The following is a 15,035-nucleotide window of genomic DNA, read 5'->3' as shown; positions in this document are numbered from 1 at the left end:
TCTCTTTGTTATCTCCCAACTGTTAACCTCATCTTTTTTACTTCTCTTGTTTTACTGTTTTCTCTCTATTTCTGTCTTTAAGAGAAAGCACCCTTCTTATTATTAACCATATTAATCATTTGTGTAACCTCTCCGTCTTCCAGTTATGTTGTGGTTGGCTACCATTCGTCTATTATCCCATTCACCTTTGCTTTTCTCTGTATCCTACCGTATCTCTTTGGCTACTTTTCAGTAAGGTGCCCTAGTGCTCTATTTCCTTAAGTACCATATGTCAAAATGTGCTTTCTTGACTCCAGGAGAGGAGACAGAAAAGCCTGGTGGTGCTGAGACAAACTCACAGTGAAACCGCCCCTTGCAGTTCTAAATATTGAGCATTAGCTTTTAGCCCTTGATATTCAAACAGTTCTCCTGCTGAATGGACTGTGATCGTGGGTTTCATAGTGTCTAAAGTCTGATTCTGCCAGCTGTGGCATGCAGTTGTGACTAGCCTGCTAGAATGAGCGGATGAGACATCCACGTAGTTAATCTAGTGTTTGTATAAATTGGCGTTATGTGGGCCAACGGATGCCAGGGCCAACAGGTTTACAGATCTGAAGGGAAAAGAACTTGGGCTATCTCTGAGAGCAAGGAGGAGGCTTTATTTACTCTGCTAGTTTGATTTTTCTCTCTCAAAATGTTGTGTGTAGAAAACTAAGTTGGAGATAAACTTGATTTTGTTTGAATAGCTTGATACCTTGAGATTAAACTGGGGTACCAATTTAAAAAACACAAAAAATAACACCAAAACCTGATACTTTCAATCCTCTTTTGATGTTTCTGGAGAAGAGGTTTTCCAGTCACATCTAGAGATGACAGAATCCTGTCCACGGTGTTCTTGTAACTGAAAAGTCCTCACGCGCTCTCAGCAACACAGATGTGCTGGCAAAACCCTTCATGCAGCTGCAGCCATACTTAATTTTATTAGTTTAGCTTGTATCAGTCAGGATGTTCTTCAGCTGGTGCAGGAGGTCTGCTGTTGGATTGTTCTGACGAGTGTGATTGCTATTACAGCTCTCTCAGACAACTTTCAGTAATATTGAGGCATTCGATGGTCAGTGATGTGTTATGATATCAGGGGTATTCCTATGTAATGAAATCTCAAGTTTCAGGAGCCTTAGGAAGTGTGTAAGAAAGATTAATCCCCCCCCCCATAACACTCACTCCCACGGCCCCAACCTCACCTTACCCTTCTCTGATATGTCTTGTACTGTTGCATTATTTTGTGAGGCAATGCTGATCAGTACTTGAGGTTGGCTAAAGCATACCTGGATATATATAGCATGTGTGCATTCATTTAAAAGGCGTATCATGAAAATGTCTTTTTAAATGTAGGAAACTACTTATAAGGAATGAGAATGTTAAGTGTGTGTTTTAGATTTCATTCTCACGTTCTTGCAATATAAATTCCTCTTTTTACATTTTAAACAAGAGGTTCCATGATGTAGTGTCCTCTTGTGCAGTGTTTTCAAACAAATTAATAAATAAAATTTAAAAATCTGACTTACATTCATAGCTTGCATCAGCCTAGGATATGAGTAATATTATTTCAATGACTAATCCAGACATACCTGTCAGATGGAAAATGTATACTGAGACTGCTTTAATCCATTTGCTGATTTTTATGGTTCCAAAGTCCCTTCAAGTACCTGACTGAAATCCAAATCTGCTCCACATAGAATCATTTAGGTTGGAAAAGACCATTAAGATTGACTCCAACCATTAGCCTAGCACTGCCAATTCCACCACTAAACCATGTCCCTCAGCACCACATCTACACATTTTTTAAATACCTCCAGGGCTGGTGACTCAACCATTTCCCTGGGCAGCCTGGTCCAATGCTTGACAACAATGTAGAAATTTTTCCTAATATCCAATCTGAACCTCCCCTGGCACAACTTGAGGCCATTTGCTCTTGTCCTATCCCTTGTTACTTAGGAGAAGAGACCAACCCCCACCTCTCTACAGCCTCCTCTCAGGTAGTTGTAGAGAGAAATAAGGTCTCCCCTCAGCCTCCTTTTCTCCTGGTTGAACACCCCCAGCTCCCTCAGCCTCTCCTCAGAAGACTTGTTCTCCAGACCCCTCACCAGCTTCATTGCCCTTCTCTGGACCCGCTCCAGCACCTCAATGTCTTTTTTGTGGTGAGGGGCCCAAAACTGGACACAGCCCTTGAGGTGGGGCCTCACCAGTGCTGAGTACAGGGGAAGATCACTTCCCTAGTCCTGCTGGCCACACTGTTCCTGAGACAGGCCAGGATGCTGTTGGCCTTCTTGGCCAGCTGGGCACACTGCTGGTTCATGCTGAGTTTTACATGTAGGTCTTTGAATTAGTTGGAAGACATAGATTCCCTTGGGATTCAGTCTTTTATTGAAGCGTAAACGGTTGGTTTGTTGTAGGAAGTGTTTTATTTTTTTAATCTGTTTTGCACTGTATAATGCATCTGTTCTCATTGAAAAACTTAGTACATGCTGCAAAGAATTCCAGGTATTCTCCCATCCTTCCTTTCTTGTTTCCTCTTACCACCAAGCTATAAAAGGCTAATTTTTGTTTCTATTGTTGTTAGTCTGAAGTACACTTTGCTTTGCTGAAGAAGCAAGAGCTGGGAGCTTCAGGCTTGGCTAGAGGTAGGGCTGTCAGTGGTATATGCAGTGTTGTGCTGAAACTCAGGCAATGCCAGGACATCACAGACTGAGGGGTGGAGGCAGACAGGCTGAGGGGGGTTAACTTGGGTGTACACTGTCAAAAACAACAGTTAAGGAGTAGGAGTCCTTGTTCCGTGAGGTGGGTTGGTGTTGCTCAAAGAGTGCGTGTGAGGACTGCAGAGAATTGGATCATCATCTGTCTATTCAAAGAATAACTAAAATTGGCAAATATAATTTCTCCATACAGTTACCATTACACTTCAGTTAAATAACTAGCATATTGCTCTTTTTGTAATTATTTGAACAAGGGCATTTTTGTGTATTTTAAAAAAACCTTTTAAATGATGCCAAAATGCTAGTGTAGTTTTGGCAGAGGCTGTCCTGGAATGAAGTCCTCTTTCTTTGTTAGTGGTAGGAGAATTGACGTGTTCACCCAAAGAGAGTTCCTTAAGGATATGGGGAGAAACAACCCAAAACACAGAATATTTAAGCCAAAAGTCAAATTTATAACTTGAAACTTATTAAATTAATAGAGATTAATATACCTAAAAAAAGAGATAAATTTACATTTAACTTCAAATATAATGCTGTTTTAATAGACTCGGTTGTTTGAATTTGCCATGCCATGAGCAGTTTTGTTTATTCCTACAAAATAGCATAATTTCATAAAACTCATCTGAGTGAAGTATTTCCGATTACATTACTGAATAAGCTTTGTGTAATTATATAAGTAAATTAAAGAAAGATCTTTGTTAAAAATGGAATGATATTATAACAGAAGGCCAATACCAAATGCAGCTTGAGAAGAAAGAGCAGAGGTTAATATAATTTGTGTATCTCCTGGATGGGGAGCATGGAATATATGGTTCTTTCATTTCTCAGGGAAGGTTCTTAATAAGTTCACTGTGTTTACCTGACAAATAAAATTGTCGTTTTCTGATGTGACAGTAGTAATGATATAGCATTTCTTTTCCTTAACCAAGACATCCTCTACCTATATTGTTTAATATTTGTGATAATGAAATAGTTTTCCTTTTTAAACTTCTTTCCCTCTGCAAGTGTGTTTAAGTGGCTTTCATGTTATATTTTATCATTGTATAATTCTATCTAAAAACCTGTTACATTCCCAAATGGTATATGCAAGGTTATTTCTATTGCTAAGAACTATTAATATCTGCACTTGTTAGAATATTTGTATCATGTGCATCAATTGCACTGCTCCTAAGATATTTGCATGGCACTCAGACTGGCTTTTTGTGTATCTGTCCATAATTAAACAATTCTTTAATCTAGGACTACAAATTTTGCAGGGCTGGAAAGCATTATTTGGCCAATTTAATATTAATTCTTTTAAAATCTGGGCCAAACATTCAAAGCATAAAGTGGCACTTTATTGATAGCCAGGCTGTTCATCCTTTTCACTCTTAAATGCTGCACTCGTTAGTTGCTGTGGCAGGTTTTCAGGAGGATTATAGTAATCAAGGGAACATTGACAATACGCTGTGACAGAGTTAGAGGTGTGCAGGCAAGGGACCAAAGCCAAGTAGAGTAGTTTAAAAAAAAATAATAAAAAAATCTCCTGGAAAAGTTGTCTGAGACCTTTTTGGTTAATTAAAGATGACCTTCATTGCTGTTTTGCATGATTTGTAGAATTGGGACTGCAATTTGGAGTTTTAGATATGCAGGTGACTCATCTGCTTCGCCCAGTGTGGTAGTTACCAAAAGCCATTAGGAGGATGCTCTGTTATCTCTGTACAGCTGACTCCTTTATAGCCCTCGTGGTACAGGGACTTGAATAGGACTGATAGAAAAAAGACCCTTTCTCAGTCTGTATCTGGGTTATTATTCCCCTTTATGGCTTTTTTGACAAGTGGACCTTAAAACCCCATCCTCCTGTTGATACCAGTGGTATTCCTTTCAGATTTGTACACCTAAAGTGCATTTCCCCGTTAAAGAAGTCCTCGATAGTGAGGGAAACGAAAACTGTTCAGGATATTTATTTAGAGCCAGCCAGTTAAATCCAGTCACTTTGATCTTTTCTAGTAGGCAGTCATGCGAATATATTTTCTTTCTTATATTAACTGTGGAAAGAGACATCAATATGTACTTAGTGCATAGCTATTTTAGTTAGCATGTATGCGTTAGGTCAAAATGGAGTCATGTTGCTGTGATAAAAGAAGCAGCTTGTATTATTTTGGTATTGTGAGTAGGCAGGGGATGGGTTTCTTCAGAATATGCAACCTGAGATGTTAAACAGTATTTAAAAAATCCACATATGTAGCCAGACCCCAGCATGAGTTTAAAGGAACACACAAAATAGGTGATGAGCAGCACTGCCAGTGCTTCTAACAGGTCTGGCCTGGAGAAAAAGAATGGAACCTGAATATTTTTGAAACAAGTGAAAATATTACAGAAAATGTAATAAATACATTCCATTTATGTAATTTTATATTGAAACTTCCACAGAATTTATAAGAGAAGGTGAGTTTCTGTTCAGATAGCTCATTTGCTGCTAGAACAAGTGAGAAAACTGTGGAAAACAAGACAAACTTAGAGGGCTCAAGAGCTAGGCATAGTGAACCAGCCCAGCTGTCTGCAAGGAAGGATTGAATACAGGTGTACTAGATGTTCATCAGTCTGCTTGGCCTAGTGTCAGTGTGTACTGCCTGCACGTGGTAGCCATAGCAGGGGGAAGACTGGGCTGGTAATAAAGGAAATTGCCCTCTGTATTTGAGAAATACGAAGATGTGTGAGCCATCCATATTAATGAGTATGTTAAAAATAATAAAACAGCCTGCATGCTCTACCTGCACTAGCTCTAGGCAGCTCCTGATGATAGAATATGAACTTCCTCTTGAATGGAAATTCAAAAAACTGAGACATTTTGGATACACCGTGAATTAAAACAAAAAATAATTTAACACTTTTGAATTTTTTCACAACGCTGATGCATTTTCATTTTGAATTAGAATATTTTGTTTTAACTGATTTTGTTGCATGCTGTATTAATAATTAAAGTTGCAACAATACGAATTATCAAAATTGATTTTTGAAAAATTAATTAGACTTTAAAAATGGCAATCTATTTTATTATGTATTAAATGTATTAAAATCATAACAAGAACATTTTGGTCCAGTCCAAATGTTCCAGAATTTTTCATGAAATATTGTGGATAGATTTTCCTATTTATTTTTTTTTAAATGCATTTCATTTGTTGGAATTTTCTGATGGAAAACTCCGTCCATGTGTTTTTGACCAATTCTGAGTACCTTGAGAATAATTCCAAGGATTGGTTCCTTTGCTGAGGCCAGATCATGCCATTAGCATGATGGTGTTTGCAAAGTACTCTCACATCTCAGATGAGACATCAGATTCAGACACAAAAGGCAATCCAGCAACAACAGATTGAGTTACTAATAGTAGTAATGCAATGCTAGTGGCTGTAACTCATTAGAGGACTTAATTAAGTTGTCATGAAAGAATACAGATAATCACTGTGTCAGTTCTTCTTTATCATCTGGCTGCTTGAGTGAACCATTGTCAGGTATATGTTATGCACCACTGTGTGGCATGGCTCTCCTTTTTCTTCCTTTCCATTTCCTTAGCCATTTCTGAGCTGTCTTTTACAGTATAGTGATAAAAAACAGGTGTGGACTTTGACTTGTTCCATATGAAGGGCTCTGTTGCCACATATTCTATATAGTATTGGGATTTTTAAGGCAAAAGGTGTTATGAGTTACGTGGTTTTATGTAATCTTAACTTTCTGTTTAATATTTATTAGCCGTAAAGAAACAAAAAGGTCAATTATAATGTGTCACTTCTTTGGAGTGTTGTTCTCTTGCATGGGATTGCTGACAATAGAAGAAAGGTAACAGCTTACTGACATCTGCTTGACTTCGATTCACAGCTCAAGTAGCATTTTGTCAGGTAAGGAAGAATAGGATTTTCTTCCACTTGGTTAGTCACCGTGGAGTGCTCTTATGGTTCTACAATCCTAGGCAATACAAGATCACTTCTGAAATACTGCTTTTGAATTAGAGGATGCTGGCATGCATTTGGACTGTTCCCTGTGAAAGTACTGCATGTACAAAGTAATATTTATGGGTCTGATTTTAAAATTAATGTAGCAGATTTAAGGCCTTATTGACAGAAGGATGTATGAGCTTAAATGGCACTTCAGTGGATGCTAATGCACCTGAACCAGGGAGGGCAACACCAAGTCATCTTCCTTAGTTTGTTGACCTGGAAGTCCCTGAGGTGCTGCAGTTCAGGGTTATTTGTGGACTCAGAACCGTCCTTATTTGACCACCAGGGAATGCATCAGCTGTGCTAAGTGGTATTTGGATCTAGAATCTGGATTAAGCAGTGCTGAACTCTGCAGGAGTGGAAGATAGCTGTTGGCTTACAACACTGGTTAAATGTGCTGACAGCGCTACATTTCACCCAAAGAATCTGTATAGACCTGAGGAAGGGCCAGTATAGGTGCTTGATGAGCCTATATCTTTTGAGAAATTCCACAGAGAATTGTCTTGGCAAACTTTACCTCTTATAAACACCCTCTCTAAATCTATCTTCTCTGAAGACCTTTGTGTAAAACTTTCATTACAAGAATTTGCATGAGAATGACTGAAACAGAATTAATTTCTGGTACAACTTTTTCAAAATCTGGATTTGCATGCTTTAATATGCACACCAGATGGGCTGAAAATCTGACCAAATTTCACAATCAGATGACACAGGTAACATCTAATTAAATGCACAAAACAAATTTTAAAATATTTGGACAGAATTTGTTTAGGGTGATTTTAGAATAAAAGAGAAATATTTCATATAACTTCATATGACAGGAATGTTTTCTGCCTTTTTAAAGAATAGGTTGCTATTTATCATTTTGTTCCTTTTGGTAATGTGCTTTGCACATTAAAAATAGATGAACAGAGAACTATTCAGCTGAGCTAACCAAAGCCGCAGATGGCTAGTAGAGAAATCTGCCAATCTCTCCAATCTAAATTAGAAAATTGCTTATGAAAGACTTTTTACCTTGAATCTAGTGAAGTTAACTGGAATAGATCGCATATTTGTTTTCTAGCAATGGATTTTACGTTTGTCCAGACAAAATTTCTCTAACCTCATGAACGTTAATGACACGTTTTATAAATCACAGAAGCATTCAAAAGTAGTAGTACTGCTCAAGGAAAGGATTTGATTACAGGGAAGCTAATGTAGATCTCGATGCTGTTGAGATAGTTCATTCCTTTATGTGCTAAGTCTGTGGCACCTGCTCCTTAATCAGGCAGCTGGCTTTTGTCACCTAGAAGTCTACTGGAAGACTTTGTCCCTCCACAGTGGCTTTGTTTCCCAGCCACACAGGTAGGTTCTCACTTGCCTTCCACAAAGCTCTCTGGGCAGCCACAGTCTTACTTTATCTGCACTCTGGATCTGGCATCAGTAGGAAATGGATCTGGAGAAGACAAAGTGCTGCACAGAAAAAATTACTTTTTCTAGGACTGTTTCAGGACTGGGTGGAAACTCTTTGTTTGGCACTGCTGGGAGAGAAAGGTGATTAAACAATTATTCGAGTCATCATGATTTTTTAAAAATACAGCCAAATTATTGATTGTTGATAGCAAATGCACTAATTTCACATGTATGAATCTGTAGTAAGTGAAGGCTGGCTTGAGAAGGAAATTACTCTAAAGCAAACTGGTGTGTAGATTTATGCTGCAGTGATTGCCCAAAAGACGCTCATCCTTTACGTCAACACAAGATAATCCTTGGTAGTTTTCCTGCCAGTTAAAATAGTACCTTGCATTTTCTCTATCAGTATTTTCCCCATTCCTAAGGTATCAAAGACATGTCATATCTGAAGATGGTGTCCTTGGCAGCACAGTGAAATGCACTGATAGACTTCTGGATATCTGAAAATACTGAGCAAAGGTACTCTACTGAAGGAAGTAGATCTCTTAGCCTACACTCTAATGAAAATGCTCTTAAGGGAGTTTCTACATTACATGCTGTGGTACAGAGCTGCTAACTCAAATCCCAGAAACAATATAGTCACGTTGGGTCTGTGTGTCTTAGTAACACTGCCAGCAGCATTGCCTTTTGCTTATAGGCAGCTCAGTCAGGGCTGGATTACTTCCTTTCTCCATTGCTCTGTGTTCTACAGTGCAGATTTATATGCAATGTCTTTTGAATCTTGTAATGGTGATAGCTTAAAATTGGCAAATATAGAAATAATAGCTCGTGGTTTGAAAGTAAGAAACCAAAATGATAAAGAATGCAGTATCCAGTGCTGCCATTGTCTGGATGTTACTGAGTGAAGGGACGGAAAACTTCTGTTGCAACCTACTCCAGAGATAAGGTGGCAACTTGGAAGGAGTGCAAAAGGAAAGGAGGAACAATTAGTTTTAAACTCACATTGTATCTGTAAGATACACCACTCAGCATCCTAGATATCCAGCTTTTTCAGTACATGCTATCATTCAGTTTATGGAGTAAATGTAAAAGTCACAGTAGGGCTTTAAAATGCTCTTATGAATTCATTTTCCGAAAAGTAGTTATGCGTTTTGAATAAATGACACACATTATCTTTGTTTTGTTTAGAAATAAAAGCTTTAACAAGCAAAAAATGACAAAAGTTGTTATTTGCCATTCAGTGAAGTTATTGTATTGCTGGGCTGCTGATTTGCATTATATTGTTGATACGTTCATTTGTTCTTCATGACATGGTCCGCTTTTATCCATAAGAACAGTACTTACAGCCTAATGGGATTTTCAGTTTCTGGGATTCTTTATGTTCTGTTTTTATTTGATTAACATGTGGTGCTTTCACACACGTTGTTTGACTAAAAGAAAATGAGGAGACACACACAAAAAAAGTAATATCCTTAAAGCGTTCTAGTCTCTATCCTTAATCTACCTGTCCTTTCTATTCCTTTCTGCCCCTGGAGATGTTTGAGCAACATGTGTTACTGCTTTATACAACCTCTTTGCTTCCCTGCAGCAAACACATAGTCTCTAGACTACAGCATTTTCACTGCGTGTGAGAAACCAGCTTGTTATTCTTGCTGCATTTATTGTACTTCCTTTACAGATACGGCTCTGCTGCCCCCAAGGTCTGAATGACATTGATCTGATGCTCACAGCCTGGAAATAAAGCCAGCGTGAGCTGTACAGAAATCTCATGGCTAGTGCAAGGAAATCGTTAACTCTTGCAGCTTGTTCAGATAAATAAAGGAAGGTAAGGAAATTGCAATTTAACCAAAATACGAGAAGCATGATGATATTGCTGGGACAGGATCTCCACTGAAAAACAACACAAATACACGTCATAAGAAAAAGGTTTTAGAAAGCTAAGCTTGTCTGGCTGTCCGATTGGGAAAAACAAGTGCAGTAGTATTTGAGAGCTTTAATGCTAGGTTTTCTGAGTTATGGGAGTCTTTGCCATTGTCAAGCTATGTATCTTTGTTAATTTCCTTGTTTAAAACACTCTTGTGGAGAAAAGCTCTCTGTCAATGCAACAGTTTTCCTGAGGAGTGTTGTGGGTTTATTTTTTTATTTTTTAAAGCATAGTATAATTTATAGCTATATCTCACCGGTGTTGTTCTCCTTGGTCAGGGGTCCTTTTTAATCTCCCTGTTGCACTGTGATTATAATGTATGGAGTTCTGTGCAGCATCATGGTAGCTATTCAGGTAGCTGCTTTTTCATTTCCTTTTCTCCTTTACCTGAGGTAACACAGCAATACTTCCTATGGAGCTGTGCTTGTTAGTGCCTCTCTCGCTGGGCATCCCTTTGTACGTGTGTGGCACAGCACCTCCCTTGCTTGTAGGAGCTCCGTTATGTGGATGTGGTAACATGAGGGTTGGCAGAGCTTTTTATCTTTCCCCATTTTATTTTGTAATTAGGAATATGCCTGTTCGGTGGATTGTTCTAAGATCTAAAATATATGCAACAAATGTGTTTTTTACTGAATTTTGTGGAATCTTCCACTTTGATGGGTAGAACTGTATGTCCCTTTTTTATTTTCATTTTTTTTTCAGTGTTGGAGGATTATTAATACTTCTGAGCTGCCTCTCTAAACGTTTTTCTTCAATCGGGGCCAACTCTATCTTAATGGAACAGGTGGTTGCTTAACCAGCAAATTGTTTAACATAAAGCTCCAGCCAGGATGTAGCTTCTTATAATTAAAAGACTCATACTGCTTCTGCCAGCCATCTTTTCCCTTGCTCAGCATTGCACCAATATTTCAGACAGAATGTGCAACAATAAAATAAAGAATGTCTCCAATGTTAACCCTGTCTCATCCAAATCACCCAAACATTTCTCCTAAGTATTGTGATATTAAGGTGCCATAAAACTGGATGGGACCTGCTTTCCATGTCTCAAGAGAAAGTATTTCTTTTTATTTCTACATTTTTTTTTGAAGATAGCAATCTCTTTTAGGGAGAAAAACCCTAACCCAAATGTATGGTTCCACCTTTACATTGCAAAATGCTGTCCCTCAGGGACTCCGAAGCCAGGGCATGGAGTGAATGTTTGGATTGCATGTTACTGCAACAGCAAGTGAATAGCCACCGACAGCTGGGCAGAACGAGAGAGGCTTTTTATGTTCTCCTCCTTACCTAATGTCCTGACTACCTCAAAGGCTGGCCCTCCTCATTCTTATTTGGAGGCTGTGGCTGGCAAGGAAGGGAAATCGTTACCCGTGTGGGCAAGAGGTCAAGTGAGCATATATTGTCCATTTTTTTCCTTAATAATTTGAGCACATATTCAAAATATCTAGGTTACTTACTCTTGGCAAGCAGTTGTCAAAATGAACCGGCCAACCTGGTATCTAATTTTTAGGAGGTTTTTAACATATAAGGCATTATTAATCTCCTGGATGATAAGAGTCAGCATTACTTTCCAGTCAAACAAATGGACTCTTCCATCACCTAAGCAGGCAGACTGCTCCATTGCCCATATTATAATACTATATACTGTGATTGTTAATCATATAAATGTCAGAACTATAGGGCATTACAGGGTCTTTAAATCAACTGGTCTGTATTCTATGTTGAAATCTGTAGTTTTGGCTCTTTTACTTATTTGCAGAAGTATTTGCTATAAATATAAGGTGAATGGCTGTACCAAGATGCATAATTGGCAAAATGAGATTGTTACCAGCTGCAATCCTAATTTTCAGATCTGTCAAATGTAATATAATTCCAAGTATTTGTGGTGACCTACTTAGAAAAGATGCAGTACTGCTATTACCATACTATTTATGTAGACATGCCAAATATAAAAGAGGTCTGATACTGTTACATTATAAAATATTATCCCTCTGTTTTTTTGGGTGAAGTACTTTTCTCATGTACCAGTTAATGTGTATGCAAAGAGTTTTTTACCAGATGTCTGAAAAAGGATCCAAAAATGCTTTGTTCAGAACAAATCTAATGTTGATTGCCACCAAAGGGGGAATTGGGGCCTCCAGTATAGTTCAGGCTTTGTAGTCTGAACTAAGGGGCTGGCAGCTTGTTTACACATAAATCTGCACTGAAATAATAGAAATGCCATTTATCTTTTTCTTTCAGCATAAAACCTTCCTACTCAAGCTTTGCTTTTTTTTTTTTTTTTTTTCTCCCTGAAATTTAAACAATTGTTGTGGTGTCTGTAGAATATGCAAGAAGTTAAAGTTCTGTACTTCAGATTGAAAAGGCTGTTTAGACTAGTTTTGGTTAAGCAGCAAGAGAACTATATACATATTTATTACTATTGTTACTGGGTGCTTATTGCCAAACTATATCTTGCTTAAAGTATAGCGTGGGGATCTTTAAACCATTAAATATTCCTTTTCTCTTTTAATTGTCAGTGTTTTTTCCACTTTCATATTTCATGTTTTTGTTGCATCTACTTGCATCTGATATAGTAGTATGTCTCTGTGTTCAAATAAATGATAAGAATTGAAGATTGATCTATCTTCTTGGTATTGTATCTAATCTGTTTCTATCCTTTAAAGAATTATGGATGTTTAGATCAAGTATTTTCAAGTGACTACTGAATTAACAGTGAGAGACAGATACGTTCACTCTCATTGACAAATACATTATTAGTCCTTGAATAATCCCACAAATCCAGGTTTTGTATCACAGTCTAGCCTCTTGTATGTACAGGTTGAAATCACTCATTTATTCAAAATCAGGATAAGAGAATTTATTAAATCAAGTTTTCAGAGTATTGAAAAAGTATCCGATATCATTTGGTGTCCTTTCAGAAATCTTCTACTTAATTGTGACATCAGAGCTTAATACATGGACGTGGGTTATTACGTACAAAACCTCAGTTTTATACATGGCACTGAGCATCTGCTTATTATAAGTGAATTTTTGAAACCTGTAATCAGATTGTAAACTGGTTTTATTTCTAAGATCCCATGCTAATCTCCCCCGTGTGTCCAACTTGCTTAGTTGCATTTGTCTACTACTTGCAAGTTCTACTTTTTCAAAATGAGTATGTTGAGTAACACTGTAGTTTGGTGTTAATAGCTTGGCTTGAAAGTGTTTAATTGCTTATGATAATGTCCGTTAGGTCTGTGAAAGTGTTACAAAGAACATCTGCTCCTGTCATAATTGATGCCACTTTTCATCAAGATCAGCACTTTAAGATGAATAGGGCATTAATTAATATCAGAACTGGTCCAACGGTGAAGGCTTTCTCCTCTGTGTACAGCCATGGTCTGTTTGGCTAGTATAACATTACTAATCCTGATTTCAAACCTGTCCTGATGATACGTCCTTATACTTCAGTTTTTCAAGGAAATCCTTTGTGTTCCTGGATCCAGCTCTCAGCTCTCTTGGGGTATGCTGCATTTCCAGGAGGAAGGTGAAACAGAAATCTGATGAATCCTGCCCTTGAAGAAATATGTGTGCTGATACACTATTTCATGGCAGTTCTTACAATTCTCTCCATTTGTGCATGCATTATTTTCATTTTTCACTTCAATACACACGTAAAATATGACAGAGTTCCAGTTGCTTTAGAAACTTTAATTTCCAATTTTCTTATCTTTACTTTTAAAATCAAAGTGTTTCATTAATGCCTATTTCTTCTGCTAAGCTTTAAAAAGAAAGTATTTCATTCTCAGCCTACAGCTATGACTGGTTAAAGCAATTTTCACGGTAGCTATAGACAAATGCACTGTAAGTGAATTATACTTTTATTATACTTGCAGTTGCTTCTCTCTTCTATTTGATTTCTGCATGTTCTTTTGTGAATTCTCAAATTTATGTATATTAAAATTGGAGAGAGATTATTTGAGAGCTGTATGCATGAACATTTCCTAAGAGGTCACAGTGCTCCTGAGCTGCACCCATGAAGAGTAGAGCTGGCATACCTCCGGTTATTGAATGCGTGCAATTGATCTGCATAGCACATTTGGCTCAGCAGGTCTGGGATGTATTGAGCAGAGGCAGTAGAACTCTGCTTAGGGGATGTGCTGTAACACCAAAATATCCTGTGTTTCAGATTCCTGGTGGCACTCACGGTCCAGTGTCACAATGAGTTTGCTACCTGGTAGCCATATGAACTACAAGCCCTGTGGAAGAAATCTGAATGTCTATTTTGTGTGTGTTTTAATAGTGTGTTTGGAAAGTAGATTTTTAATGTATTTTTAACACAGGCTGTCTTTCTAGTTATTTACACACAGCATGGATGTTATTAAATAGAAAAAACTGATGAAATGGGTACTTTAAGTAGATCTGTTAGTGGGTGTTAATTTGATGATGATGCTGTGGGGAAAAACTTGAAAGTGAAAGGGGGCATGTTAGGGAATGTGAACTGGAAGGTGAACTTTTTCATGTGCTGAAATACAAGTGAGGGAATAGGAGGAGCATTCTAACAAGTGACTCTACCGTTTCACTCGCAGCTTGGAGTATGTAGCAAATTAAGTCCTGCAGAAGTCTCTCCTAGGTATGTTGGTCATAAGGCAGCTTCTCAATGGAGTTGAGTATTAAATTTGTAGGAGGACACTACAGGTATGTTGGGGGACAGAACTAGAATTTAGATTGACTGGCAAATGGGAGAGGTGGTTTAAAAAGACGGGGTGCCCAGTTCTGCCCTCACATGGGACTAATCAGCTGTGTCCCCAAAGGGTGAGAAACAACTGTGTAAGTGGCAATTCAGCAAGAAAGTGTCTGTGCGTGGCACATGTGGCACATGGGAGGTAGTGTTGTTATGCTGTAATGAAAAAGGCATGGCATATGAGGAGTTCACTGCCAAGGCATGTCTAGTAATTGTTTTACTCTCTCCAGTACTGATGAGGCACTGGTTGGAGAGAAATATTGTCCAGAATTGAGCAGTGTGGTTAAAGA

General features: G+C 38.1%; 2 protein-coding genes across 3 annotated transcripts in view; one reads left to right on the top strand and one right to left on the bottom strand.

Moving 5' to 3' along the window:
- Positions 1-15,035, top strand: part of CTNNA3 (catenin alpha 3) — a 492,103-nt gene that overhangs the window by 164,330 nt on the left and 312,738 nt on the right. The gene's annotated exons all lie outside the window — the stretch shown is intronic.
- Positions 1-15,035, bottom strand: part of LRRTM3 (leucine rich repeat transmembrane neuronal 3) — an 85,131-nt gene that overhangs the window by 9,148 nt on the left and 60,948 nt on the right. The gene's annotated exons all lie outside the window — the stretch shown is intronic.

This window comes from Numenius arquata, chromosome 10, assembly GCF_964106895.1.
Source record: "Numenius arquata chromosome 10, bNumArq3.hap1.1, whole genome shotgun sequence".
NCBI lineage: Eukaryota > Metazoa > Chordata > Aves > Charadriiformes > Scolopacidae > Numenius > Numenius arquata.
This window is presented reverse-complemented; position numbering and strand designations above follow the sequence as displayed.